The 24,163-nt window shown below is 52.3% G+C and overlaps 2 long non-coding RNA genes and 1 pseudogene across 2 annotated transcripts; all 3 read right to left on the bottom strand.

Moving 5' to 3' along the window:
• Window positions 1–599: 599 nt before the first annotated feature.
• On the bottom strand, window positions 600–14,776 carry LOC143441257 (uncharacterized). Its single transcript, XR_013108482.1, has 2 exons — window positions 12,944–14,776; window positions 600–882 (listed from the first exon to the last, which is right to left on the bottom strand). It is a non-coding gene; the product is annotated as an uncharacterized LOC143441257 (long non-coding RNA).
• On the bottom strand, window positions 3,275–9,885 carry LOC143441255 (uncharacterized; annotated as a pseudogene).
• Window positions 14,777–19,025: 4,249 nt separating the features above from the next.
• LOC143441256 (uncharacterized) lies at window positions 19,026–21,761 on the bottom strand. The gene is made up of 2 exons (XR_013108481.1): window positions 21,573–21,761; window positions 19,026–19,491 (listed from the first exon to the last, which is right to left on the bottom strand). It is a non-coding gene; the product is annotated as an uncharacterized LOC143441256 (long non-coding RNA).
• Window positions 21,762–24,163: the final 2,402 nt, after the last annotated feature.

Genomic DNA, 24,163 nt, shown 5'->3' with positions numbered 1-24,163 from the left:
GATTCACTGACCAAGGATTACCAGATTACCGCCTCACACAGTCTCTTCCTTGTTCCAGGCTCTGAAAACCCACTCAGGTGCCTAGCTATGGATGGAAAGGATACTGTCATGGAAACCACCCACCCACCCCAACTCTCATGGCTTCTCAGTCCTTTTGTATCCTGACCCAAGACAAAAGATGGGGGTTGATGGAAAGGCAGGGGCTGAGGACAGCAAGGTCAGAAACTGAGAGGGAGGAAAGGGGAGAAGGAGGGACAGACGCAAAGAGCAGCTCACAGGAGGACAGACTCAGAGGCACAGAGAAAAGGGGGCAAAGAAGAGGGGTTAATGGGGACAAGAACACCCCCCACATCTCCCCACACACAGACGAGTTGAATAGAGTTTGGGGTGGGAACAGTATTTGGTACAGACAGGAGGAAACGGGAGTGTGAGAAAGGAGAAAGATGGGGGGGGGGGGCTGATGGGAGGGAGACAGGCCCAGAACAGGAGAAAAGCCAGAGAAATTGAGGGGTAGAGGAAGAGACCCCCTCTCAACCGACAAGGGCTAACAGGGGGACGTGGAGGGGGGAACTTGCGAAAATAAATATTTATAAATGCAGTTTCTAAATTCTTTTTGCATTTCTCTGGTAAATTATTCATCTGTGTGTCTCCTGCTCTTCGATCTGCTAGAGGAGCTGGGGGGTCTTTTCTGTGCGCTCCCCCTCCATCTTCCTCTTAGTTCTTCACACGCCTCTCATCCCTTCCTTTTCCTCTCTTTCTCCATCCTCCCCTTCAGTTCCTCCTCCCCTTCAAGCCTCCAGCTTCCGGTCTCCTCTGCAGGTCGGCAGACGAGGAGGGGCCGCCACCCCGAGGTGACCAGCTGCCACGCTCTGGATTTCTTCCCTGCTTTAAAGAAGAATAATCATAAGTCAGCGAGAAGAGGATTTAAAAAAACACGCTGTCGTCGCGGCAGTCTGGCACCCCCAACCGGGACCGCGGGAATCTTCCTCTAGAGGCCAGGATGCTGGGGCTGAGAAGGCAGTGGCGAGGGGAGGCAGCCGGGACCTAAGGGTCTGCCTGCAGCCAGCGCCACAGCCTGTTCCCCAGGCCCAGACCAGCTCCTCAGCTCACAGATCCTCAGTTTCCCCCTCTGGGGGTTAGGGCTAGGCGCTACCTCCCTGCTGTATCTGTCAGCAGGGGAGAGATGAGGCAATTCTCAGGCCTTTCTGACAAGTGTTTTGTTGGGCACATAAGAGAAATTGGTTCACAGATTGGTTCACAGGTTTGGGATTTTTAGTGATGGGAGTGGTCTCAAACCCAAGACCTTGCACAGACTAGGAAAGGGCTCTACCACTAACCACACCCCTAAGTCTGTGTTTTGTTTGTTTGTTTGTTTTTGTTTTTGGACAAGGTTTTATTGAGTGGCACAGGCTGACCAGGAACTCACAATCCTCCTGCCCCTGTCCTGAGTGCTAGGTTCTTAAGAGTGCTGTCATCATGCCCAGGTGACACACTCTTTTCACAATGTGTGCCTCAGGCTGGCTCTGGTGATCCTAACACTCAGGAGTCTGAGGCAGGAGAGTTTGAGTCTCACCTGGACTATAGAGTGAGACCTTCTCTCAAGAAAAGGAAAGGCGGAACAAAAAAGAACTGAGGGAAAGGAAGTGGGGGAGAGAAAACAGGATCAGGGTGTGGCTCAGTTGGCCTATTTGCCAGGCATGCAGGATTTGATCCCCAGATAGTATAAAAAATGGGGATGGGGCATGGGGCAGAACACACCTGCAATCCCAGTTCTGGGAAGCTGAAGGCAGTCTGTGGGTTTCTTTTGCTGACACCACCTCAGGAGACCCGTGAGGCTACCCTGTAACTGGTCTGGGCTCGCCAGCGTCCTCCCCACACACCTGCTCTGACCCTGCGGTTGCCCGGTGGTGAGGATCTAGAAAACCAGGCTCCCGGGCAGTGGAGCCTGCATGGGCCCACTCTTGCAGAAGCTATGAGCTCACTGTATTGTGGACTCTTGCTTTCTTCCAGCTTGTTTTATTTGTATCACTGTTTGACACATGTCCTGTGTGCGTAGGTATGTGGGGTATATTGGTCAGGGTTCTTCACAGCTGTGCTTCTCAACCTTCCTCAGGCTCCACCGTTTAATACAGTCCCTCATGTTGTGCTGACCCCTCACCAGAAAATGGTTTTCACTGCTACTTCATAACTAATATTGCTAGTGTTATGAATTATAATGTATTTTTCAAGATAGAGGGTTTCAAAAGGGGTCTCAACCCACAGGTTGAGAAACCCCACTCCAGCAGACCAGGATTTATAAACACCCCCCTGCCACACAGACACACACACACACACACACACAGACACACACAGACACACACACACAGACACACACAGACACACACACACAGACACACACAGACACACACAGACACACACACACACAGACACACACACAGACACACACACACACACAGAGACACACACAGAGACACACACACACACAGAGAGAGACACACACAGACACACACACAGACACACACACAGACACACACACAGACACACACACACAGACACACACACAGACACACACACAGAGAGAGACACACACAGACACACACACAGACACACACACAGACACACACACAGACACACACACACAGACACACACACACACAGACACACACAGAGAGACACACACACACAGACACACACACACACAGACACACACACAGACACACACACAGACACACACACACAGACACACACACACACAGACACACACAGAGAGACACACACACACAGACACACACAGACACACACACACACACAGAGACACACACAGACACACACACAGACACACACACACACAGACACACACACACAGACACACACACACACACACACAGACACACACACACACACAGACACACACACGTCCTTTGAATATTTCTATATATTCAAATGTATAAGTATGTGTCTGCCTCCTTTGAATATCTATATATCTAGATATATAGGAGATTTATTAGAGTGGCTTACAGTTTGTGGTCCAGCTAGTCCAAAAATGGCTGCCTACCAACGAACGTCCAAGAACTCAGTAGTTGTTCAGTCCATGAGGCTTGTTGTGTCTCTAGTCTTCAGTGTGTGCCAGAGCCCTGAAGGAGTAGGCTCTAGAGCCAGTGAAGAAATGGATTTGTCAGGCAGAGCAAGCATGGCCTTTATATAGGCGTCCAGCAGAAGGTGTGGCCCAGATTAAAAGTAGATCTTCCCACCTTAAATAATCCAGATTAAAAGTGATTTCCCCAGTTCAAATGGTTTAATCAAGAAAAATATTCCTCACAGGTGTTCCCAGCCATTTGGATTTTGGTTAATTCCAGAGTAGCCTTACATGGGAGTTCGCCTGCATGTATGCATGCCCACATGTTGTGGAGGCAGGAGGTCGACGCTATGTCTTTCTCAGTCAGTCTCCATTCTATTTTTCAAGTCAGTGTCCCTCATTGGAGCCAGTGGTGGCCTAGGCTGACTGGTCAGCAAGCCCCAGTGTCCTTCTGTCTCCAGTTGCTCAGTGCCCTGTACCTCTGGTGTTTTCACAGGCTGCTGGAATCCAGACTTAGGTCCTTCTGTCCGCAAGGCCAGCACCTTACAGACTGAGCCATGGCTCCAGTCTCTCCTATCTTCCTGCTCTCCATCACTCTCCACACCACTCCAGGGCTGTTCTGGTTTCTTTGTTTTGTTTCTTTCAACAAAGGTTTCTCTGTGGAGCTCTGGCTGTCCTCGACTCACTCTGTAGATCAGGCTGGCCTTGAACTCACAGAGATCCACTGGCCTCTGCCCCCTGGGATTAAAGGTGTGCACCATCACGCCCAGTTTGCTCTGTTTTTTATTTGTTTGTTTGTTTGTTTGTTTGTTTGTTTGTTTTAGACAGGGCCTAACCTAGCTAAGAGAGGTCTTAAACTCAACTTGTAGCTAAGGATGACCTTGAACTTCTGACCCTCCAGCCTCCAGAGCTCCAAGTGCTAAGATTAGAGGCATGCACCAAGTCTGGTGCATATGGCACTAAGGATCAATCCCAGGGCTTTGTGTACACTAGGCAAGCACTCTACCAATCGAGTCACATTCCCCCCACCTCCTAAGAGCTTCTTTGGGTACCAACAAAGACTCGAAAATACTGGTGACCAGGTCTGTCACTCCTTTATGTCATGTCTTTAAAGCTGCAAAACAGGACTATGGGCAGGCCTCATGAGCCAGCACTCCACATAGCTTCTGCACTCCAATGTCAGATCAGGTGCTAATCTACCTCCTCTCTGAACCAAGTTCCTCCAGAAAGGCCCTGATGTCATCACATGGGTGGAGACTGGGACTGCCAGGTTGGCCTAGGCCTGCACACCAGCTGGTCCTCTACCTGAGGAAGCCGCACAGGTGTCTGAAAAGGTGTGCATGTGAGAAATCTGGCAACAGAGATGGAAATTTCTTTTTAGCCAGTAAATCAGCAGCAGCACCTGCCCTGGGGCTACAGCAGTGACCTCCCAAGTCCTTCTAGCAGGGTAAATGATAGAGGCTTTGCTGCTTCCCGTGAAGCCCCTGTAGGGACACTTGCTTGCCACGCCACCCAACAAGAAGAGGGCTCACCCAACCCTCTTTTGTGAGGTCAGGGTATTTGTGCGCTTGGGTGTGTGAAATGTGCATGTGTGTGTCTGAGTGTCTGTGTGTGCATGTATGTCAGTATGTGCATGTTTCTGTGTGTATGTATGTATATGTGTGAGTACAAATGTATATATGCATGTCTGTGTATGTTTATATGTGTGTGTGAGTATATGCATATGTCTATGTCTGTAGGTATGTGTCTGTCTGTCTGTCTGTCTGCGTGTTTGTGTCTCTCTGTGTCTGTGTGTATATTTGTATTTCTCAATGTCTCTGTGTGTGTCTGTGTCTCTCTGTGTGCTTGTCTGTGATATGTTTGTCTGTGTGTCTCTATGCGTGTTTCTCTGTGTCTGTGTCTTTGTGTCTGTGTGTACTTTCCTGCCTGTTGTTTTCAGTGTCACTGGGTTGGACAGATGACTTTATAGCCAGGTGTATGCTTTCCCCAGAATCGATTAGTCCAATGACTCCCCCACACACAACATAGAAAGACATTGATTGATTTGTGTCAATAAGGTAAGACTTTGGGAAGGTGTCCTGCAAAGAACACGTTGGGCAGGCAGAGAACTTGGAATGCTGGTTATCCACCCTGAGCAGCTGTTGTGTTTCCGGGTAGGTGCTGTGGGTTTCAGGCACCTGCAGAAAGCTCTAGGAATGCCTTGAGCTAACTTCAGAGGGCGCAGGCATGGGAAGCTGCGTCTCAAAGGCCACACAGACATAGGAAGTGTCCAGTCCTCTCAGCCTCAGGTTGGCACCTGTGACTGAGGTCTAGAATAACCAGATCCCTTCCAGTCCCAGAGTGGAGGCTGGCCTGGCCTGTCCCCACTCTTCGGAGTTCCTCTGGGAAGAAAGCTCACCTTTTGCCTGGAACTCTGATCTCTTCCACCAGAAACTCTCAAAAGCTTTTTCTTATACTTGAGAGGTAGTGCTGTCAGGGCACCAGTGCCCAGGAAACTGCCAGCACACAGGGCTGTTGGTCATCACAGGGTGTCACAGGCTTTCACAGTGACCCCAGGAGGAAGGGCCCACTATTGTCTTTACCACCCCACAAGGAAACTAAGGCACAGTGAAGAAGGTTCCTCACCTGCGAATACCACCTACAGTCTCCTTTCCTACAGGAAGAGTGAGCCCCTTCCTCACAAGATACCCTCGCACAGTCTACCCACAGGACTCTTGCAACATGGAAACTGTCCCTAGCCCCTCGTGGCCTCCAGCTAGTTTTCTGAAATGATCTTCCTGTGTAGCACAGGAGCTCACTGTGTAGACCAGGCTAGCCTCAAACTTGCAACGGTGATCCTGCCTCCACCACCAGAGTGCTGGGTTGCAGGCATGCACCGCCATGCCCAGCTCCAGAATTTGTCTTCTGATGTCTGGGGTTGTCCCTCAGCAGAATACCTATGCACAAAGCTCATGGGGGTTATACCATGCACCAGCCTTTCTGTCCATAAGTGAATCCTATTCCAGAATGGTTGTGTGCTCATTGGCTCACGCAACGGAGGGTTCTATCTCACGCCCATCCTCGGCTACTGTGACTGATGTAGCTGTGATAACGGGTGTACGAGCATCCTCTCAGACAGTTTCAATTTCTGGTGGCAGAGATCCAGAAGTAGATCAAGCATACAGTAGTTCTTTTCTTTTATTTCTTTTGGGGGGGAACCAGAATCCCATTTCCATAGCAACTGCACCATCAGGTCAATGCTTCATCCTGTTTCCATAGTGACTGAACCATTGATTCAATGTACCCTCTTCACATCCTCGCCAACACTTGTTATTCTCTTTCTCTTGACTGTGGCCATCTTGACATGTGGGAAGTGATACCTCCTGGCTGGTTACATTTTAAAAATTGTGTGTGTGTGTTTGTGTGTATGTAGAGGTGTGTGTGTGTGTGTGTCTGTGTGTGTCTGTGTGTGCATGAGCAGGTCAGAGAACAAACACTTTCTGGAGTTTGTTCCGTCCTTCCATCTTTTCATAGGTTCCAGGGATTGAACTCAGGTAGTCAAATGCTTTTATCTGCTGAGCCATCTTACTAACTTCTTAACTTGTGTTTGTTTGTTTTGAGATAGGTCCCCTGTAGTCCAGGTTGGTTTTGAACTCTCTTTCCATAGCTAAGGCTGACCTTGAACTTGAAAGGCAGGCCATGGCTGTACCCACTCATGATGACTCTCAGTGAAACTATGTGGTGAGCCAGGTTACCCAAGAGATGCTCCTGAAAGCCATGGAGATAGGCACAGGAGTGGTTGAGTAGCTGGGAGAGGCTTCCAGCACAGAATTCCCCAGGCAGATAGCTGGCCACACACCCCCTCCGAAACTCTGTGCTTCACAGGATCTGCCTGCTAGCCTGAGCCTCGGCTTGGCTGAGCTCTGTATTCCAGGCTTCCCCCTAGCAAGTCTGAAGCAGAGGAGGCAGGCCCCACCTGGGACAGGGAGACCCGTTCTCAGCTGCTGTCATGCCCACATGCACACAACCTGACCATGTGGTACACAGACACAGAGGCACACACCATTCTGACACAAGTGTGCACATGGCCATGATCCGATCCAAGCTTTCTTCATGCACAGAAACACACAGAACACGCTCCCAGCCTGTCAGGATGGTCAGGAGACAGAGAATGACAACACAGAGCCACCATGCAAATGCACACATACCCTGCACGTGTGCATCCACCCTGGCACACGGCTCATGAACATGGTCACACACCCGTGCATCTACCTGCACACAAGTACAGAGCAGCGCGCTCACAACACAGTGGCACATAAGCACACACGTGATCACATGCGTACCACACGTGGACATGCTACTCAGACATGCACACCCTGTGCATACTCACATTTACGCATGCCTGAACATCACACACACACACACGCGGAGATACAATCCTCTGGGCCTCCTATGATCCTGAGAACCCAGATTTAGGCTATGTGACACTTGGGAAACAGGGAGCCCATATGCCCATACTTACAATTACATAATCTGGCATGTGGGAACTGACTATGGGGAGAGGGGAGAAAGAAGCAGAGGTTTGTGTGGGGTGACTGTGCAGATTCCCACAGAGCACACATGCTTGAACATACCCTGGGTGAGAACAAACTCTCAAAGCAAAACTGGGGAAGGACTGTGAAGGTCAAAGACTCACTCGACACACAGAGCCACAACATCCCACCCACTTGCTTCACTACCCTCTTCCAAGTGAAGGGCTCTGTCCCAGGCTCAGTTTTCTCATCTGCACAATGGGTGGCATCCAGACCCACCCCACAGGTTAGCATAGACTAGCTGGTGCTATTCCCATATAGTCACAGCCCCGAAAGCTGGGGATTTGGGAGATCTTCCTGGCTGGGAGGCATCTGTTCACTCAGGGTCTCATCATCCTGCAGGCTCCAGCCTGTCTTCCCCTGGGGAACCGGACATCTACCTCCCAGTGTGGTTCTGGTCTCCACTGGGCCCCAAACCCAGTAAACAATTTTGCATATATTTAAATCTTCTCTGTGGGCTCCCAGGCTCCACCCCCCTCTCAAAGGAGAGAAAGAAATGACAAAGGCATCATTTGTCTCCGTCGAGCACCCCATCTATCAGGGTCGCCGAGCCCGTCGTCTCGAATGAGGCGCGCACCCGGGAAGGCCGCTTTAATGGGCTCCTCGTGCGACTGCAGCCGGGCGGTGCAGGGCCGGCATTTGCATACATATTAAACGGAGCAGTAAAAAATGCAGACATGCAAACCATTTGGACGGCTCCTCGCACACAGCCTGCCAGGAAATCAATCTTTGGGTTTCTTAAAGGAAACCTGCTCAAGAGAAGGTGGGGACGCCGCGCAGCCCATAGTCTGGGGAGTGGGGAGGAAATGCCAGTCAGTGGTCTGTCCGTCTGTCCACTGGGCTTTCCCAGCCATAGGGAAGCAGGGGCAGTGAAGGGAGCCCTGTGCATCCTGCTATATGCCCTCTGCTGGGAGGATCTTGAGAATGCTCGCCTGGTCTTTGTGACTGGGGTGGTGATGGTGTGCTGAACCATAAGCCCAAGACTACCCAAGCGCTGTGGTCTCTGGAGGGTTCCCTCAAGCTGTGTGACCTTAGGAGAGTCATCAACCTTTCTGTTTTCTAAGCAAGTAGTGTGATGTTTGATTAGAGTAGACCAGGCATATAAAACACTGGCACTCTGGTATTTTAAAACTGGAGTCTTGTGGCTCGTGCCTTTAATCCCAGCACTAAGAAGGCAGAGGCAGGAGGATCTCTACAGAGTGAGGGCCAAGTAAAACCTGACCGCAAAAAGAGGGGCCTCTGCGCGCTACGCATTCTTTTTTGTCTGCAGAGTCAAGTCTGTCTTCCTCACCTCCTGACCCACACAGGGCTCTGACGCTCGTGGGAACGTCCAGCTCCGCACTAGAGGGCATGAGACCCAAAAGACATGTCAGCTGCGTATTTCTGCAGGGATGGGGAACCTGAGCAGACAGACCCACACACACACCCCTCACCCACGCCACTCCCCAGAAGAGGAAAGTGGTCTAGCATTTTCTGGCAGTGCCAGCACCCACCTCCTGGGGTCCACTGTACAGATGAGGAAACTCAGGCCTGCCTGGAGGCCTTAAAGCTAGTGAGCCTCAAGGTAGTGGAGATGGAGTTGGGCTGTTGGCAAAGGGGGAGGTGTAGGAGGACTCTCACCAGAAGAGCCTAGCCGCTGGGAGAAAAAAAAAATAAGCCTGAGGCCCATTGGCCTGCGGGTGAATATTTGGTACCTAGCAAGATCTTGGCTGGAAAGAAACACCAGAGAAAGGGAGAGAAGGAAAAACAGAAGCTTCCCAAGTTAGCTCAACTGGCCTCCCTTGCGTCTCCTCACTGTCCCAGAGGCAAGAAACAGGGTGGTCGGCGATTCTCCACACTTGCCAGGTCGAGCCAGGGAAGGAGGTTGGGAAGGTTGGCCCAGCGGGAGCCTCCCTGCTCCTGAGACTCTGGAACTCCGCTGAGATTTTCCTGTGGAGTCTCTGAGCATCCTGGCAGGGTACAGTGACCTCTGCACGCTGCTGCAGATCGGAGCCAAGGAAACCAACAAGGCCCCGCCCACGGCTGTGGCCCCGCAACACCTAGACTGGGCCGTGCCTGTTCTGCTGGGGTGGCCTTCTCTGCCTCCCTAGATGCCCAAACTCTGGAGCCTCAAAAGCCAGAGGTGGAGGCAGTGCGGAGAGCTGGTGGGGGGGGGATGGGTGAGGGAGGGTCGAAGTTACTGGAACCCTAGGGCTATTGCTCAACCCGGGGGAGCCCGGCTTTAAGGCCTGCTGGTCCCCACTCTATTGCCCCCCCCCCCCACGCCGGTCCTCCCTCCCTCCCGGCTCCGCATAACAAACATTCTTCTCCAACCAACCCCTGCAGCAGCAGCCTGGGAAGGGGGAACTACCGCAGACAGCAGGCGGCCGCCAGAAACGCTTAACCCCTTCGCTCCCAGCGGCTGGAGCCCACGGCCCCGGGGAGAAAAGTCGTGGCTGCCAGAGTCCTTCCCAGGTTCTGGTGACCCGGTCAGGTGACTGACCTGGATCAACAAGACGTCAATCTGTCTGCCAGAAACTCACTCAAAAGTTTTAAGAACTAGTCCTGGGGAGTGGAGTAGAGGTGGTACGGGGACCCGCCGCACTTCCCCAGTTACAGTGCTCAGCCTGAACTGGTGAAAGTAGCTGCCACTAAGTATGAGGAGGGCTTCCACGTCTCCTGAGGTGATCACTTTAGGGAGCTTAGGGCAGAATAAGATTGATCCCTCAGGTAGAGAGCGTCCCTCACTCCCCACCCCCACCTTATGACGTGAAGGCCAGAGGATTGAGAAGGGAACCACATGGTTGCATTTCCCCCAATAAAAAATAACTCAGGGCCTGGGAGAGGCCTCAGAGGCCACACCAGAGGACCAGAGTTGGGTCTGGGTCCCTATAAGACCAACATCAGAGACCCGGGCCTGGTAGCATTTGACTGTAATTCCACTGTCAGGGTAGAGGAGAGGAAGGAGACTCCCTGAGGGTTCCCTGGCCCACCAGTTGAGTCTAACTGGAGATCTTCAGGTCTCAGGCAAGGATCCTATCTCAAAGGAGGTAGACAGGGCCCGAGGACCAGGCTAACCTAGGCTTCCATGTGTGTAAATAAATACAAAACAAAAACCTAGTGTGTGGAGGTGGCAGGCAGGGGATTCATGAACAAATTAATGCATTGAGGGTGAACACACCCACCAAAGGTCCACCAACAGGTATCCTGGAGTAGACTCTCCGGTAGCCAGTGCAGTCCACCCAGCTCCAGACTGGCTGGTCCTTTGGGAGAGGTCAGCACACCTGCATACACCCAGAGGTCCCAGGATGCACCAAGGAGACACAGCATTGTTGATGTTAGCAAGTGCTGAGAGCAGCTGAGGCACACAGCCTTCTGGAGTCTTGAGGGAAACTGAGTTAGTTCAAGCAGCTGGCCCAGGCCCCTACCATGGTACAGGCCACTCAGACAGGAAGCCAGCATGCATGCCCTCCAGCTTTAGTGTTGGTAGCCACAGGAACATGGAAGCCACCCCATTTCTACCCCTACCTCCCCTGTGTCCAGTTAGTCTGTGGCTACTCTACCTGTCTCGTTAAAGAAACAGGGTCAGAGCTCAAAAAACCAGAAGCCACTCAGAAAGGACAATTAATCTAACCTATGCAGCAGTCTCTCCCTCCCCCCCCCTCTCTTTTTCTCTCTCTTTCTGTGTGTGTGTGTGTGTGTGTGTGTGTGTGTGTTCTTCACTTACTAAGACATGAAGGAAAGAGCCAGAAAGAAAAATGGGGGAATGCTTCAGATTGCAATGTGTTTACTACAGAGCCATAATGGCCTCAAAGTCACTACATAACTGCGAGTGGCCCTGCATCCTCCTGCCTGCCCCACCCCTGAGTACTGGGGTGACAGCCATGTGCTACACCTCTGGTTTATGCAGTGCTGGAAAACCAAACCCAGGGCATTGTCTGTGTGAGCAGACCGCTCTACCAACCAAGCCACACCCCAGCTTTACCTTCCTTCTTTTTGATGAGATAGTATCAGCAGTCAACATTCCACAGAGACAATAGAGCACTTCTCTGATGGGTTAGGAAGAGGTGGTCTTTGACCCCACCACACGCACACCCATGAGGACTCGAGGTCCTCCTGGCTAGCCCAGACGCTCCGGGACTGGTTGAGAACCAAAAGGCAAATTCAATCTGTGGTTCTGTGTGTGTGGAATCTGAAGTCCAGAGAGACTGAGATACTTGCCTAGAGTCACACAGCTCCCAAGGGCTCCCACACAGGCCTGACACAAAGCAGGTGCCTTTGGCCTTCCCTCCAGCTCCTTCTGCTTCCCAAGCATTCTTTCAGGCCAGGCCAGGCTACAGGACCCAGCATCTGTAGCCAGTCTCCTCCCAAGTCTGTTGGGACAGCAAACTTAGACCAGACTGAAGTCTGTATGTGGAGTCTTCTGAGGAAATGCCCAGGATATTTCCCCAGCCCAGAATCATGCTGTGCCCAGATTGGCAGGCAGAAGCTGGCAGTCCCCATGCCTGCACATCCCTGGCACAGGGGAGGCTGAGCTCTTTCTCATGGGCTGACCCTTGAGAAATAGTTGTAACCACTATAGACTTTGTCTTGGTGAAGCAATCCTGAGTCCTCTGGCTGGATCCAGACTCTGTCTCTGAATGAGTGTCACAGTGCAGGGAAGGGACAACACCAGTATCGTCCATTTTATAGATGGAAAACTAGGGACATGAATTCACTAGCTTGAGCTACACAGTTAATGATTAGCAAGGTTTAACATAGGATATGGCTGTAGTGGGCACCTGGAGACACGCTCACCACTAGGCTTCTCAGCCAGAAGGGGTCCATCCAACCCTTGCCTATGTGGCCTTTTGTCATAGCCAACCAGACTCTGGCTTGTCAGTGTGGCCCCAACTCCTCACCCTGTCTATGCATTTAATCTCCTCCCCAGTTTCTCTGTGTAGTCCTGGCTGTCCTGGAACTCACTCTGTGGACCAGGCTGGCCTCGAACTCAGAAATCTGCCTGCCTCTGCCTCCTGAGTGCTGGAATTAAAGGTGTAGGCTACCCCCCCCCATGCAATCAATGAATATTTTATCTCATCTAATTATTTATCACTTGCTTGGATCCATCCCAACTTCCTCTGCTCCATTCCTTTCCCAAGTTTCTAAAATGACTATAGCTGTGAACACACACACACATATACACACATGCACACACACATGCACAGATACACACGCACACATACACACTCACATACACATGCACACACACACTCACACATACACACATGCACACACAATCTCACCTCATGCATTGCTTACAAATGAATGGTCTAACCTGGGAATGTAGGTGAGGACAGCCTGGTGTCATGGCATCCATGATCTGGTGGGGAGATGGGCCTGTGCCATTGTTACCGCTGAGCTGAGCTCAGCTGATAAATTCCCGTTTCTTCCATGTCCTTCACATCCCAGGTTAACTCTCTAGCCACTCATGTCCAGTAAATGGAAAGAAACCAACCGTGTGTTCCGGGAAGGATACCTCTCATCCTGAAGTGATGGTTGCCATGGTCACCAGCCTCCAAGATGGCATCCAAACGATCCCCGCCTTCAGGCATTTACAGGCTGGTTTGTCTCCTTCCACTGTGAGGAAGGGCTGCTTGGGGCACCCAGTAGGATGTGAGAGACTAAGTGTTCTCCAAGACACAGTCATTAAAGGCTCTTTTACACTGCTCAGTCCGATGGAAGCCAGCTGCCATCTTTGAAAGGAAAACCCACTGCTCAGTGAGGCCTTTAGAGATCTGCTGCCTCAGTGACCTCAAGCTGGGGACAGCCAGCGGGGCTGCCCCTAAATTCCTGGTCCACTGAGACTGAGATAAAACGTGCTTGTTGTTTTAAGTGGGGGAGGCATTTGTTAGGCAATGGTCAGTGACTAATACAGAAACAGGGAGAAGGGTCGTCCACAGGCTTCCCAAAATTTGTTCCCAGGCACACTGACCCCAAGGCTGTGCTTTGGAGGCATTCTCAGAGAATGCAGGCAGACCATGGCCTGTTTCCTGGTGAAGATTCCCAGGACTCCTTGCGTGAGCAGCACCCTTCTGGGCCGGGGAGCTGCCCTCCAGCCCTGTATTTCTCAGAAGCTCTGAAGTTCTGCCGTCAGAATCCTTTGGGACACACAGCCAAACGGTCACGTGACCTCCCGAGGTCTTGCCTTGACTCTGCCCCCTTGGGGAGAAGGGTGTTTTCTGGTATCCCACCATGCACCTGGATGGAGTCTGCATCCCCGTGTATGTTAGCTGCCTCCCAAGCGCTCAGGGACATTTCTCTGAGGGAATACAGCCATGGTCTTAAAACACGACCCACTGGAAAATGGCATTGGATATAGAAAAATTCATTTCACACGCAACTTTTTCAGGCGGAATCCACCCCCTTCAGGGAGGCCAAGCAGCCCTCAGCAAACCACATTCTTTCAGGTCCCTGGGGCCTTGTGGGGGTGGGAATGAAGCTCTGTCTGCACTGTAGAAGGCAGAGAGATTTCTTTTCTGTTACAAGTATAATTCTCCCCTGGAGTTGCTCTCTCCTTCCTGGAATACCATCCCAGGGTTCTGTAGCCCCTCACTTGCAGACCCCAGAGGCTGGCCACAGCTCCCCCTACCCCTACACCTTCATGGACTTGAGGCAGCATCAGAGGTGAGATGGGGAGACAAATATTGAACCCTTGAAGCCCCAAAACAAGCACAAACGACCTAGCTTTTGTCTCCTCTGGGCTGGAGTCTCCCACCCAGCCCTACAACCCTAGCAGGCCTGCTGCCGCAGAATTCAGGCAGGATCCCCATCTGATCCAAGGCACATAAAAAAGTTGGGGAGCGCCAGCGTGAGCCTTGGAAAGGCTGGCTAAAGGCGCTCCTCCATTCTCTGTCCCGGCTCCGCCTGTCCCAGACACGCCCAGCTACATTTCCTGAGAGAAGGTTCCATGCCTCAGCTTTCTCTCTGCCTCCCTCACCTATCATGGAAAGCCATAGAAGGGTCATGATGAGACAGGCTGGGGAGGGTAGACACCCAAATCAGAGGTACTGTAGCAGTACTGATAGCAGTAAAGACCTGCTGCCCCACCAGGCCAGGGCTAAGCGCAGCACTTGGGAGGTGGAGAAGGCGGGAGGGGGGGCCGGGAGGGGGGGAGCTTAAGGTCAGACCAGCCACAAAGCGAACTACAGGCTGGGCTACAGGAGACTCTATCCAAAGAGAGAGGAAAAGGGGAACAGGACAAGAAAGGAGGAGGAAGAGGAGGAGGAAGAGGAGGAAGAGATAGAAATATCAGCCCTTTCCCAGGCACCTGAAGCCCAGGAAAAATGAAATGGGACCCAGGGGTTGAGAGGTGGAGAAGTCATCTATCAAGCTCAAGTAGCATTCAGAAAGACCCTGCACCCTGCTGAGGGAAGACTCCCTAGATGGGGAAGCTACAGGGACTGCGGAGGAGTTGTGTGCTTCATCTAGCTAGTGTCTTGTTCTAGTGCTACCTAGTCTAGGGAGCTTTCTGGTAAGAGCTCTGTGCTGGTCAAATCCTCTCAGAGACCCTGTGGTGGCTACACCTTCCCTGAGGGCTAGCCCACCACGGTATCATATGATAGGGTTGTGTTTGTTTTGGTTTTTTGTTTGTTTGTTTTTTTATTGGTAGCAACTGTGTCTGAGCCTTCTCTAGGGTAAGCAGAGGGTGCCGAACGCCATCAACTAAGCCCTTGATTCATCCCAAATGACAGTGACCCTACTCAGCAAGCCAGCTAGAGGCAGGCCACAGCTGGACGAATCCTGGCAAGGAAGAGGACCAGCCAAGAGTCTACTTCACGGCTGTGCAGGAGGCCCTGCCTCTCGGCAGCTTTGGCACCGCCCTTTCAGCTTTAGGATGAGCCGCAGGTTCAGATGTGGGTGGGAGTCAGGGTTTCCCTACCCCCTACTTCACCCCACCAACCAGGGTTGGCCAAGAAGTTGGGGAGGCCAAGGGTGATGGCCACAGCTCACTGGGCAATACGGGAGGGGACAGATGAGGCTGTAGACCCTGGGTTTGGGGCAGCTCCTTGCCTGTATTCTCTACTCTGGCTATCCTTGGGGAGGGTCTGTGGCCCCCTCTGCAGGTTAGGGGGAGGCTAGCAGACACAGCTGGGGCACACATGGCACAAGATGGGAGGCAGACAGCCAGGGAGCATCACATTAGCTACAAAGAAGACCAAGCCCTCCCTCCCGACCTCACCTCACAGCACAGGGGTTTCCAAGGCTTGGGTGCACTTGCCAGAAGAGTTCAGAGAGGTCATAAGTGGGTTCAGAAGTATGTTAGGCATGGGGTACGTGCCAATGACTGACAACTGCCCTCTCCCTCAACCCAAAGCGCCTCCTCTTTCTATGATAGAGGTGCCCAGAGACCATGATCCTGAGGCTATGTCTTCTCCATCCCAAACAGAAAGTCACGTCCGAGCACCTGAGAAGCCGCTAGGGAGAAGGCTGCAGTAGCTTCTTAAGAGATGATTCTCAGGGAAAGGCAAGGTGGCTCAGTGGGTAAAGGCACTTGCTGCCAAGGCCAAGGACCCGAGTTCAATCCCTGGAGCATGGTGGAAGGAGAGAACCGACTCCAGCAAGCTGTCCTCCCATCTCCACATGCATGCTATAACACGGGCCTGCCACCACACAGGTAAATAAATAAATAAACATACTTTAAAAGGACTGCTGGAGCTGACGAGAGGTTCGGGGAAGTACTTGTCACGAGCATGAAGAGCTGAGTGGATTCCCTTGCATCTATATTTAAAAAAAAAAAAAAAATCCAAGCATGGCAGTGTATACAGCTATGATCTCAGCTCTGGGAAGGCTGAGGCAGGAAGACACCTAGAGATGGCTGCACAGTCTGGACAGCTGGTTAATGGCTGCAGGTTCAGTGAGAAACCCTCTCTCAAAAAGTAGGGTGGAGGCTGGGCATAGTGGTACACACCCTTAATCCTGGCTCTCTGGAGGCAGAAGCAGGTGGATCTTGGTGAGTTCTAGGCCAGCCAGGGTTACCCTGGTGGTCATTTATTCCCAGAGTGAATTCCCAACTGGAGTTTCAGTTGGCTTATCCTGTGGTCCCAAGACCACAGGGCCACACACACACACACACACACACACACACACATACACACACATAACATACACACACATACACACACACATAACACACACACACATAACACATACACACACATAACATACACACACACATACACACACATTCACATACATACACACACACACAGTGGAGAATGATTGGGGAAGACACCCATTGTTCACCTTTAACCTCCTTATACATACACACTCACACACAAACATGCACACACATGTACTAACAACAGACACACAATTCTCATGCCAGGAGACCACAGGAAGGGTGAGTCAACTGGACCCCGCTGGACCCCACTTTGGGAGTGAGTGATGGATTCCATCCACTGTGACAAAGAACTCGTGTCACTGTGCCAGACAGAAATTTTGTTTTTGATTTTTAGACAGGGTTTCTCTGTGCAGCCCTGGCCATCATGGAGCTGGCTCTAAATGTAGACCAGGCTGGCCTCAAACTCATGGAGATTGGCCTGTCTCTGCCTCCTGAGTGCTGGGATCAAAGGCTTGCACCACCAGGCCTAGCCCTACTTTAAAAAAAAAAAAAAAAAAAAAGACAGGATCTCTCTATGTAGCCAGGAATGGCCTAGAACTTGGTATATAGTCCAGGCTGGCCTTGAATTCACAGAGTTCTGATTCTGCCTCCCAAGTGCTGGGGTTATAGGTACATGCCATCACACCCTGTCCAAATTAAATTTCTAATTTTGTGTCTATGTGTGAGGTCCTGTAAGTTTATGTACCACACGCATGCAGATGCCTGTGGAAGCCAGAGGGTATCAGAGTCTCTAATGTACAGGTGTTTGTGCCTGCTGTGGGTGCTGGGAACGGAGTCACAATCCTCTGCAAATCTCCACAAGCTGTCTCTCAACCACTAAGCCATTGCTCCAGCTAGTCTCTGCTCCCAGGAAGTACGTCTTCTAGGGCAGAGACATGCTTATTTCCTGTTTATAGCCACAAAACCTCAGCTCAAAACTCCAGTGCTGTCCTCCCTGCCAAGCTCAGGGTTGTGCTCTGCAGCAGAGGGGCAGGGCTCGAGCACAGCAGCCCCAGCTCTCACACAGTGGGACCTTTACAGTGCCATGTGCTGGTCCTTCAAGTCTGGGACATGGAAGTCCCCATCACTACACTCCCAGGGACATTGTGAGGCCAAACTGGGCAGGTAGAGGATTAGCATAAATTGTCATCTCAACAGAATGAAAAGTCTCCTGGGAGATAGACCTCTAAGCAGGCTTGTGGGGGGTGGGAGTGGGGAGACCCACCCTCTGACTTTATAAAGTGGAGAAAGAGTCTCACTCTGTGTTCATGGCCTTCTGCTTCCTGATTGTGAACGGATGTGATCAGCTCCGAAAACTCCTGCTAGCTTGACTTCCCAGCATGCTCTACTGTGAGCCAAAGTAAACCCTTCCTTCCTGACGTTGCTCTGGTCAGTGTGTCTTATCCCTGCAACTGAACGGTAGCTAAGACAGCGCCCACACATGCCAACAGTCTAAGCCACCCTCTCTGACCTTCCCCATGCCTCTGGGCTGTAAGCAGGTATTCAGACCCTGGGTGGGCTTTAGAAAGGCTTTTGAAAAAAACTTCTCAGTAAGGCTTAGTGGCACATGCCCGTTATCTAACACTGGGAAGGCTCAGACAGGATGGGGCCTTGGCTGGTTCAAGACCAGCCTGGGTTACACAGTGAGACTCTGTCTCAAAACACATAATATTACTACCATCACCACAGCAACATACCATACCACCAGCATACCAGCATCATATCGTACCACCATCAGCATACCAACACCAACACCACAGCCACCTTTTCTTGAAGCATGAGGATAAGGACCTGGAGACGGACATCTTTCTAACTCCCTTTCCCAAGCAAGAACACAGTGGCCAGCACAGCACTGGGCCTGAGAGAAGGGAAGAGAAGGGCAGCCAAGGCCCCACCCTGCCCCAGCCCAGAATCCTGAAAGGCAGACCCAGGCCCAGGCCTGCTTCAATCTGCCCTGCCCACTGACAAAAAGACATGGCCATATACTTGATCAGTATGAAGGCCGACTTGCAAAAGCTCCAGCCCAGGAGGGCTGGTCACAGGCAGCTATGATTGGTCAGCCACGTGCTATGTGGTTGAGGGCCTTGGCCTATATCACATCACAGTCAGTCACTGATGGCACAGCTGCCCTAGTTTGCACGTGTGCCCTGTGAGGTTCCTCAATGACACACCTAAGGCCTCATGATGGTCAAACCCTTTCCCTGTCCCCAGGCACTGTGATGTCGCCATGGTTCTTACAAACCAGACAGCCAGCAAGACACTTTTCAGGAGTGAATCCAATTCCCATCAACCCGTCTCCATGTTGAAAAGAAAGAAGCCAAGGCTCCAAGAGGTGAAGTGAGGCTCCAAGGTTGCTGCTCCATCATCTCTGGTTCTCCCAGTCTCCAGCCACCACTCACCCCAGATTCGGAGATCCCCTCAGAGACAAGCCACGGCAAGAGCGCGTATGCGTGAGTGACCCTGGCCAGTAACCATACAGCAAGGCCAGACACACTGCCAACATTTCTGTAAATGGGAATCACAGTGACAAAGATAGAAATTAAATTGGGTCACACGCAAAAACGGCAGGGCTGAGGAGAGGGTTTGCTGTGTAACCGTGAAGGCCTGAGTTTGGATCTCTGGCACCACGTAACAGCCTGGAGCAGCAGTGACTTTAGTGGAGGAGGCAGGCAAACAGATCCCTAAGCTGAGCGGTGAGCTTCAGGCTCAGTGAGAGCCCTTGTCTGAAAGGACAAGGCAGCGGGTAATTGAGGCAGACACCTCTAGTCTCTGTGTAAACGCATATGCACATGTACCCTTGAACACATAGGCACATACCCCTACACACACACATACACACACACACACACACACACACACACACACGCCACATACATAAGCACATGCAAAGGTCAACTTCCAACAATTTCCAGGTAAGCAAGGAAACCATTGGGGTAAGAGAGCTCTGGAAGGGGAGTCGGGCAGGTACCAGTCAAAGGGATGGGTGGTCTCAAGCAGCTATGTCACATAGCTGTCAGAAGCTGGGTTCTCCAGACAGACAAGTCTAGGGCTGCCTCCTGGCAAGTGGGCTACCCTCCATGACTCTTTGTTGGCCAACAGGGCTGGGGCTGGGGCTGGGGACTGAAAGGAAGTAGTGGTGATTAACACAGGGGTGAGGATGGGCTCTGGGGCTGGTGACATCTGCTCAGGATGACCCTCCAAGCCAAAGCTAAGGCAGGCACTGGGTGCCCAGATGTCCCACGGGAAGCTGTCACCTGTCACCCTGTTGCAGTCTTCATTAGAATAAGAAATAACAGGGCTGTGGGGTGGGGTGGGGGGCAATTACAGGACTGTCACAGCTTATGACACTGGAAATCACGCGGAGAAACTGTTTAAATCAAGACCCCCCTGTCTCACTAGGCTTGGAAGGTCTCAGGATAGCTATTCCAGCCCCTTCTCTATCCCTCAGATTCCCTTTCATTTTCATCACACAGCCAGGGAGACGAGGCCTAGGTGGCTCTAGTCTGGGGACTCTCAAGCCTTGCTGGGCTCCTTGCCTCAGTTTTCCCATCTATAGACGGTCAATAACACAACACTTGCTAGGGTGTTGTAGGGACTGCAGAGATCTTTGTGGGGTGATCACCATCAGGAACCAGGTCAAGTGTGAGCTACTCCTTCCTCCCCACCCCCCAGGCACTGTGCATCTTCCCAGCCCAAGGGTGGCATCCTCCCGGTGTTGTATAAGAAGCCCCCCACCCTACAGGGCTGAGGATGGATGGTTGCTATCACCTGAGGCTTCTGCTTGCTTCAAGTCTGTAGCTGCCTCCCTGCCCCAGTCTGGCTTCGTGGACCACAGAGCAAGGAATCGGATATTTCCTTTTGAGGGCCACAGGCTGGCTTTTGTGGTTTCTGTTCTCATGGGGCTCACAGTCTGACTGTGAATCAGGAACCCAGAGGCTGCAGCAGGATGGCTGGGGCATGAGAGACTCCCCAGAGAAGATGCTCATTGGAGGGGCAGGGGAGACGGGGATACGGAAGGTAGCAGGAGCTGCTGGAAGCACCCAAGAGGTGCAGGGGCTCACTGTGTCTCCAAGGACACGCTGGGTCAGGGCAGATCCTTACATGAGCTCACACATGGGGAAACCAGAATCTCTGGTCCCTGGTTTGGGTTGGATAATCAAGGGGAACCATGGGTTGCAAAATCCCTGTACTTGTAAAGACATAGAGCAGGCTCTACCATTACCACCCCATTTTACATAGGAGGAAAACTGAGGTTCAGGGAGGAGGATAGCAGCACCCCTCTGGTCCTGCAGCTTTGGCCTATCTCCAGAGAAACCTAGGACCAACCTGAGTGTGCCCTGTCCAGATCTGGAAGGAAGGGACTAGAGACCAGGGACAGGAAGTTGGGATGGAGGTGAAGAGGAGCTGAAGGGGTGGGCAGCAAAACCCAAAGAAAATCCTACTAGTTCTAGGCAGAGAGATGGAGGAATGTGGGTGGGGACAGGGTCAGTAAGGGAGAGGCCTGGAACCCCCAGAGCCCCGGATAGTTCCCCCTCCCTCCCAGGTGCGACCCCTCAACTTCCCGGAAGACACCACCCCCAGCTGGGCGGGGAGAAGGCCCACCGCCCCCGAACCGCCCAATCAGAGGCACTCCCAGTCTGATGGTGGAGGCGCGGGCTGAGGGTTCCCCGGGCCTTCGGGGGAGCCCGGGGACCTGACCCCGACTCGGTGCCCCCGGCCCCCGCCCCCCAGCCTCATTAGCACCGACGCCGGTCGTCTCCCCTAGCTTTCCGGTGGCTCCAGAATTTAAAGGTTAAATCCTAACCTCATCTCAGCAGTTTCTCCGGGCTTCGCCTACCCAGCGCCAGTTGCTGGTAATTATATGCATCTCCGAGCAGCCAATCAGCTGTCAGACTGACAGATACTGATCTTTTCGTTTTATTTTTAGCTCTGTGCTTCCCCCTCTAGTTGCAAAAAAAAATTCTGTTTGTTCTGAAAGCCGCTGCCTGCAGCCCTCCAGCCTGCGCTCATCTCTCCTCCAGCCAGGCGCGAGCAGGCGGCCACCGAGGATGAGCTCCAAAGCAAGGACAAAACGGCTTCTGTCACCAGCTAAGGACCCGGCCAGGACGAAGCCCGGCTGCTGCACAAGGCCTAGGCGCCCTCGGATGCACAGCTATGGGAGAGAAGATGGCCTTGGCCTGGAGAGGTTGCGGCATGGAATGGAAACAAACCTGTTGGTGGCTAAGAGAGGGACAGAGCTAAACGGAGAGTGGAGGGGATTACACAAGCCAGTGACCCCTGAAAAGCAATCACCTCACAAACCGAACAGAAAGGGGCCCAGAGGCTGCCCCAGAGGGCTCAGGAGAGGCTTTGCAGGGGCAGCCCAGTTTTGCAGGGCCAGGCCATGCCAGGCACGCTGGACCCTTCTAAGTCACCTGCCATGGGAAAGACCAGTGATATGCCGCCTGAAATCCTTTTATGGATTGTTCTAGAAGGCTGTATGGGCCTCCCAGGAGGCCCCAGGCCATACAGGAGATTTTGGAGAGGCCAGCGCTGAGGGATAGAAATCATTAAGACTCTACATCTTAAAGAATTCCCCTTGTGCCTCAACACTCTGCCTCATACCCATGCTTGGCCACAGAGAAAGAGAAACCCGTCAGCCAGGACAGGGCCAGGGTCCCATCATGCCCGCTTCTCTTTGGTGGTAGAAGGGTAATGTGACTTCCGGTTTAGGATCGTGGCCACAGAGGCCTGGATGTAAGTCCAGGTCACTTTACCAGCACTGGGACCCTAAACCACCAAGCTCTGAAAGCCACAATGTTCCCATCCATAAAGTGGGTCTCAGTCGTACCTGCACCTCCTGGAGTGACTCTGGGGAAGGAAATGGTCACTCGGGTCCAGCACCCCAGGCCTAACGCCCTAGGAGCACCATCAGGTCCTCCATTTGGTAGATGGGGAAACTGAGGTTTGTCTGACTCTTAATTGGCAGATCTGGGGCTGGAACCTTCCCCTCCCTTTTTGGCTTCCTATTCTCTGACACCACAGATGGTGTGCTGAGAAGAAGGCTGAGGAAAAAACGAGGAGAAGGGAATTAGGAGACCCAGCGAGATGGCGGGAGGCAGGAACACCCAGATCAATTACTTGCGCTATAAATTCTGCTGTTTTGCAAAGTGAGCACACAACCAGAGAAGCAGCGATCCCGATAGGACCTGGATAGAGCGAGCACGCAGCACCCCAAGCTGCCGATTCCTTCTGTGCTTGGGAGCAGAGATGGAAAGGATGAGCTGCAGGTTGGGGTACAGTGGGGGTCAAGGGCCCACAAGTGGGGAGCAGAGGAGAGAAGGCATTTGAGCTCTTGGGAGAGCCAGCCTCCTGTTCCTCCCTAGTAGCTTTCTCCTCCATGCTACTGGCTGGGAAGCCTAACATTTACTGCTGGACCTGGTTCAGAAGAGGACCTCAACATGCCCATCCATAGAATGGGGTCATCAGAGCATCTCTTTCTGGGGCCAGTGGGAGGGGTCAGTGAAGTGTAGGGTGTGGGTGGCTTTGTGTGGGGCCCTGCACACACAGCAAATAGACTTGCTGCTGTTATGGTTGTTATTAGGAAGATAACCATGGCTCTGGGGCAGGTGACAGGCCCACTTAGCTATTGAAAGTGGGGAGGGGCTGGGGGTGCATCTTAGTAGATAGAGCCCTTGACCAACATGAGCAGGCCTGGGGTTGATGCACAGCACCACATAGACCAGGCACTGCGGCACACACCTGGAAGCCAAGCCGGGGGGGGGGGGGGAGACAGGAGGATGAGGGTCCACCCTTGATTACTTAGAAAATTCAAAGCCAGCCTGGACTACATAAGAACCTGCCTTAAAAAGAGAGTGGTCTTCTCTGTGATGGGCAGCACTAGAAGCCGGGCAGAGGGTTTCCCACCTTCCTGCCTGTAAGGAGCAGAGACCTACCTCCATCTTCAAGAAAATACTGCACAGTCTCTGCTTACCGTCTCTGCGGTCCTGAACCTCAACCCTTTTAGGCCCCAGCATCCCCATCTGCAAAGTGGGTCTCAATATCACTTCCACATGCCTTTGAAATCATGTGCTCACTTTGCAAAACAACAGAAATGAATAGTCCAGTAATTGACCATGGTGTCCCCAGGACAGGTTCTGTTCCCAGCTGGAAAACAGGGTGCAGAGCTAGGCAGAGCCCCTCCATCCATGGCCTCCATGGCCCTGGAGCCTCCTGCAGGAAGGAAAAGGCAGTCAACAGATGCTCTTACTGGGATCCAGGTGTCCTAGGAAAATGGGATTCTGGGCACAGCCTTTCCACACTATAGGATTCCAATAGCTGGCTACTCACCTCCTTCTGCAGGGCAGGGGGGTACTCAGAAGAGAGCCAGCCCCAGGACTGGAGTTATTTGTCAGA

This window comes from Arvicanthis niloticus, chromosome 2 (assembly GCF_011762505.2).
Source record: "Arvicanthis niloticus isolate mArvNil1 chromosome 2, mArvNil1.pat.X, whole genome shotgun sequence".
Taxonomy (NCBI): domain Eukaryota; kingdom Metazoa; phylum Chordata; class Mammalia; order Rodentia; family Muridae; genus Arvicanthis; species Arvicanthis niloticus.
Note: the sequence above shows the minus strand (reverse complement) of the source record. Positions and strands in the feature narration are given on the sequence as shown.